At 39.5% G+C, this 6,579-nt stretch overlaps 1 non-coding gene across 1 annotated transcript; it reads right to left on the bottom strand.

Annotated features, from left to right (window-relative positions):
* Window positions 1–6,018: 6,018 nt before the first annotated feature.
* On the bottom strand, window positions 6,019–6,090 carry TRNAH-GUG. The gene has a single exon. It is a non-coding gene; the product is annotated as a tRNA-His (tRNA).
* Window positions 6,091–6,579: the final 489 nt, after the last annotated feature.

Raw genomic sequence — 6,579 nt, 5'->3', positions numbered from 1 at the left:
GGAGAAGATGCATGTTTTGAAGAAATGTAATTACAGATTACATATCAAAAATAGCCTATTAATGTTGTCTCATAGTAATATGAGAAATAATTAGAAACTGTAGCTTTCACAGGAAGGTTTTGCTAAGCTAGTATGTGACACTAGTATTAGTTTGGTAATGCTGTTACAAGTGTGATTTTTTTATTTAAATGTTTATKGATATTGTGATAAACACTGGCATAGTTAGCATGTAATTTTTATTAATTACAGCTACTTCAGATCTGCACTGAGCAGTGAAGTCTGTTTGGTTTTGATCTTTGCCAGTATACACACATACACACACACACACACACACACACACACACATAAATGTATATGTGTATACATATATAAATGCATGTACATATAAATATGTATATATATATATATGTACACTAATAAAGCTATCAGCCTGAATTGCTTGGAAATATGACAGTGCTAGATGTGGAAATCCTACTTAACTAGGCTTAAACTGCTGTTAGCAGGAGGATTTTACTGGTGACAGACAAGAGGAACTGTCACTTACCAGTGTTTCCAGGAAACCCTTTGTTTCTGTGATAGGAACTGTACGTAATTTAACTGTCCTACATCATGGAGGAAAACAAGCTCAGATTCTCATAATGAAGACATCTAAAATGACCATTTCAATTTTATAAATTACACTACAGTAATTAATGGCAGTTTGTGTAATGGATGATAAATTAACAATAAAATTATGCAGTGGGTAACAACTAGATAAAAGCTCATTATTATGCAGTTTGTTTGATTATTTGGATGCCACTTTATGGAGTTTCTGGTAATTGGTCTTTTAAATGCATAAGGAGTTAATTCAAGAGCAAGCACTATTTTCCTCTCACTTTTGCATTTGCATTTGCTGTGACATCAGTCCTGTACGTAACTGATTATGTCTTGGCCAGGCTCAGACAGATTCAATCTTCATACAGTGGGCCCCGCTTTTCACAGAGGTGCTTTTCTCTCTGGAACAAGGCAGAAACTTTATTTGCCCTCCTACCTGGTGAGAAAATGAAGCAAAACTCWCTTTGCATCACTGCCAGGAAAACATAAGCCTCGCAGCCCTGCAATCTTGGGAAAGCCAGCTGAGGTCACACCCCTGGAGCCTGCAGACTTGGGCGTCCCAATGTCAGCATGGTGGGCTGGCTGACTCCTGACATCCTTCAACTTCCCTCAGACTCAAGACTCTTTCTCTTGTATTGCTCATAAATATCTGGCTATTTTCCTCTTGACTGGAAAGTCCTCCTATGTCTTAGTGTCTAAATGTCACTCAGCCTTTTAGGAGAATATCAGAGCAATTAGCTCTTGCCTTCTTCATCTAATTGGTAAGATAGATGTGACTGATTTCCCCAAAGAAAGCAATTAAAAACCATGTTCTAGCCTAAAAGAGAGGAAGCTGATCTTTCGTACTCTGTTCCTGCTGCAATCTCACAGAAATGTCATCTGCTGTGTTAGATTTTATAAACTCCAAAGATTCCTTTGCTGAATATCAAAACAACACTTCACAGGCACATATATTTTTAAAACATCCTAGTGACTAAAGTCCTAGAACTGAAGTCMAAAAACTGCCACGCCAGAAACTGCTCTGCTCCTGCATTATCCTGAGGATGCCAAAACTCTCCAGGTTCACCCCTGCCTAGGCTTCAAAGCTCTCTGCTACCTACTTATATATACCCCCCTATCCAGTGCTTATCTGAAGCTAAAGATTGGAAAAGTTGTATTACCTTATTACAAGCTATAGTAACACTGATGATTCTGACAAGTTTTGATAGGATACTAAAAATGTTCTTTTTTTAATCATGAGCTACCTGAAAGAGTGGTTGTTCCACTTCCTTTGGATGCCTTTTTATATAGGATGCTGATAACCCAAAGTTCAGTGCTAGAACTATAAAGTGATAGCAGTAATATTGTAGGCAGATAAGCAAATCTTTCCTACCAACTCCCCTTGCAGTTATTTATGTTTTCCCCATAAGAAAATCAAAACTAAAACCTGACTGAATATTGGAATATAAACATAATAAGGTAGGTGGCTCCCAGCGTTCTGTTTCCTGAGCAGATATTTATGACTTTTCCCAACTCATTAGGGAAAAAGAAAAAAAAAAGAGTACAAAACACTTTCCAAGGAGAGCAGGATTGCAGAGCAGGAAACTCAGACATATAGTCCTGGAACCAATTTTGAATCTTGAATTGCACCAAGAATTGCCTGTATTTTTATGAAATATGTGGCGCTTCATTTTTAGCAGATATGTCCAGATAACTTTTTTTCAGTTGGAAACTATGATTTACTAATAATATGTTGAAAATATGTTGAAAATATTAACAAGGATCTGATTTTACATGAACCTTCCATTGAAGCTCTGAAGCACCGGAAGCGCTGAAATTTTTGGCTAAGAACACTTTGACAGCCAGAGGGAAGAGTTCGCTTTTGCAGCCTTCTCTGTCTTTAAGAAGCAAGCTAATCCGGTGGGAACTAAAGAAGAATAATATTTTTAAAATGAGATGGGAAGAGAGAGTGGTTGTCCCTCCCAGCAGTTCTTCTATGTCCTTCTATGCCTGCAACTGTTTTCATGCATGACACATTTTGTGCAGAATGTAAAAACTTTAAGACATAGACCTGTCTATCTTCATATCCCTAACCTGCCTAATTCACATTTTGGCACTGAAACTAATGGAATATACCCACCAATGTTTCTTGGGAAGACAGATATATTTCTTGTTATTGTTCTTTAACATTAGCTTTTGATTAAGGTTAAAACTGTAAGTGGTTTTAAGTTATGGGGAAAAACACGTAGCTGTTGAAGAGGGAACACTGAACAGAAAGATAACTTGAAAGAGGAATTGAAGCTAATGTAGACTTCTTTTCTCTTCCTTAATTTTTCATGAATACAGCAGAGTTGTCTATACCCTGTCTGACATTCATATCACGTGTTGAGCAGGGTAGAAAGCAGTGGCTGTTTGAATCTGCAGTCATCAAATCAAATTAATTCTGTTTTTCATTCTCTTTACACGCCTGAAGCTTGTATTAAATATTTTATAGGTTCCCTCTGAAAACCTTTCAAGGGGCCCTGGTCAAGACGACTCTTTGAAAGGAGATTTTCTGTAGTAAAGAGAACTCCTGAAAGCTTAAATAGCTGGTTGTGCTTTAGAAAAGAATGTTAGGAATTCATTTCACAGGTGGGATGATTTTACGCCTGGAAATTCAGCTCTGAGTTTACAGGGCATTATTGCAGGATGGGTAGGAACCAGGAAAAATTTGGCAGAGAGGGGATATTCCTGAGCCTGTTGCGCAAACATAAGTGCATAAACAATGCCTGATACTGCCATTCCGCAGCTTTTTCCATCATCTGTTTTCAGTGTTTCTTAAAAGAAAACCTGTATTGCTCTCTAAATAAAACGGTGTGGCTGCTCCAGCAGTTCCTCACAGCAATAGAGAGCGCTGCACTGAAACATATTTGAAGAGCGTGGTGCATTTTTGAACCTTTCAACTCATATTGCTTTGGGTTGAGCTTTGGCTCCTGTTTCAAACCCAGAACTTTCTGCAGTACATTTCAAACTGCTGAGTAGGGCCTGGTTTCACTGCTTGATCAAGAGTTCAGCACAAACCCCTGAACTATGAAACGTCCTGAACCAGTCTGAATAATATTTTATCTCACTCTTTTTTTGCCTTCTGTCTGTTTTTTCCTCTCTTGAATTCTGTCTTGTGCATTTGGGCATGTAGATACRGTAGTCATTATATTCCATATCCTTTCATCTCACATTAGCTTTTACCCAATGCAAAATGGATATAAAAATACAAAACAGTGATAAGGTGTGATGCTTTACACAACTGTACTCTGTACTGTCATTTGTAAAACAATAGAGACCTGGGCCTATTGCATGCCTGTGTTTTTTCTTCCTGTTATCTCTTTAAATTAAATTAAATTCTAATTAATTAAAATAAAAGTTTAGATTTGGCTAAATTCCAGCAGCACAGCCACTGCACAACTTCTGGTTGTTTTGTTCTTGTGGATCCCTGCATCCCCAGTTTAGATCTTGTGGCTCCAGGCTCCTAATTCATTTTTCTTTTTAATAATAAATTTTCTCTCATTCTCTGATAAGAGCATCAAAACCTCTTATTTAGCTCTCCAGAATTTGTCCGCTAGTTTGTTTGGCGTGGCAGGTCTGTCTAGTCACTTCAGAAAACTCTGGTACAGAAAGATGTATTTATTCTGGGATCTGCAAAGTTGTTATTATTCGCTGTGCAGCTGAAGGCAAGAAGGTGTACTAACCTTTGTACTGGTACAGAGAAGAAAACATCTTTATGATAGAAACATGAAGGCATTTGTATTAAAACCACATGGAGAAAATTAGTGTTTTAATGTTGGACTTGAGAGGGAAAAGTCTGAATCATTTAGCTAAAGCAAGAGCAAGAAATCTAGTATATTGTGGGAAATTCTCTTAAGAAATATGATTTGAAGTTTGTCATGTGTGAGAACTGAACTTGACTGAAAAAAAGTTACAAAAGAACTCCAGAACAACTAATATCAAAACCATGTTTTTCAGGGGGACAGAAGTGTAAACACTGGAAAGAGATTTAAGGTTGCTCCACTGGCTATTGTACTACTTTGTTTCACCATACTGTTCTTCCCATTTCTTGTTCTCTGAGAGATGGGTTTGATGGAATTAAATATTCCCTGCTGGTCTTCATAGTTACGTGAGTCCTGCTTTAAAAGCAATTCTTCTTCATCTTAATAGGTTCAAGATAGTCTTGCTTCCTTAGTGAACCCTAGACAGACACCTAGAGAAAGTTTGCCAGGAGCTGGGAAGGCTGTGTCTGGACATCCGATTGAGGTTTGACCTCAGAAGGACAGACACCGTCTTCATTAGAGGAAACTTTCCCATAAAGGAATATCTGTTCCCTTCTTCTTTTTTCATCCCATGCTTCCTTTTTTTGACTTGTAGTCAGTCTGTGTGCTTGGACATGAAGAAATCATCTGGACAAGATGCAGTGGTTTTTACATTGGTCAGCAAGATGTATAGGTATCTTATGATGGAGCTAGAATTGGTTGTGTGATATAAAGTTCATGAACAAATTTTTAAGCATCTTCTATTAATAATATACTAGAAGTAAAACTGCCTTGTATGGTTCTCTCAATAAATAAAGTGCCCATATGTGGGCACTTCAGAGTGTTTCTTGAAAATTTCTTTGAAAATTTCTTTCTGTCTGTATTTCAGCCAACCTTCTTTCCACTGCAGCCCCACAGTGGATGACTACTAATTCCTAACCTTCCCTAACCTGCCAGTGAATAGCCACATTCACGAAACAGTGGAAACAGGAAGGATGCTTAGCCAAAGAGACATGTCAGACCATTTCCCCCCTCGTCAGAACCGTCCCAGTCACGTCACCCTCTCTCCACAAAAATTGCACTGCATTTCCAGGAGTATTTTGCCTCTCTCTAATCAAATTTCAGACCTAGACCTGATGCGTCTCATTTGCTGCTGTTGATTACTGGCATCATAACTGCATCATTCTTGGAACAAAGATTCAGAAAAAACTCATAATAAGTAATTGCATGTAATTTCATGCCTTCTTTGCTGCTCTTTCCTCTTCAGTTCTTCTGGGATTTTCCTTTGTGATGAGGCATCTTTGTGGACAGATTAGAGACAAAAAAAGAAATTTCCCGAGGAGAGAGAAAGGAAGCATATTAAAAAACTGGTAGAGTGAAGTCAATGAAAATATTGTCCCATATAACCTTGGTATAACATCTGCGTAAATGGTTTGAAATCACACAAAAGGAGACTGAAAAAGTGCAAAGAGTATCAACCAGCTTATTCTAGCAGTGAGCTACATGACATTTCTGTACTGCCACTACTTCCTTTCCTCTGTTTTTTTTTTTTTTCCTGTGATTCAGATATTGAGGCCCTTTCCTTTCAGCCGCTGCAGAGACCAGTTGCCTCTCCCCAGTATTAAGCCCCTGAACGTGAGCAATAAATGATGCCTCTCCCCTGTGCCGTGACTCGGATTCGAACCGAGGTTGCTGCGGCCACAACGCAGAGTACTAACCACTATACGATCACGGCCAGCTGCGGAGGAAGGCGCCTGCCGTGCCATCTCTGCGGTCCCCTCCATCGGAGCCGCCTAGCGCGGACCGGCAGCCGTGTCTCACGCGGCGCCGCAGCCCCCCGCCACGGCGAGCAGAGCTGTAGCGGTGTGCCGGGGCGTCCCCCCGCAAACCGCCGCGGACAGCGAAGTGAGGGCGGCAGTCAGGCACCAATGTTTTGGTGGCAGAGAAGTACTCTTGCTCCTTTTGACGGCAGCGATGTCGTGTGGAAGTATTTTGTCCTGTTCTGGCTGGCTGACGTCTATGTTCACAGATAAAATACTCAGGACCTGTGAATATTTTTTTCTGTTTTTCAGTGCTACCTGTAGTGACAAGGAGAATGAGGTGCATTGACATTCAAAGATCGATAAGCATTTTAAAAATTGCTAAAAAGAAAGTATAAAAACACCCACTTCCCTCCTTCTGTGACTCAGATTTGAACCAAGGTTGAGGCAGCCACAACACAGAG

This window comes from Apteryx rowi, unplaced genomic scaffold, assembly GCF_003343035.1.
Source record: "Apteryx rowi isolate R43461 unplaced genomic scaffold, aptRow1 scaffold_37, whole genome shotgun sequence".
NCBI classification, from domain to species: Eukaryota; Metazoa; Chordata; class Aves; order Apterygiformes; family Apterygidae; genus Apteryx; species Apteryx rowi.
This window is presented reverse-complemented; position numbering and strand designations above follow the sequence as displayed.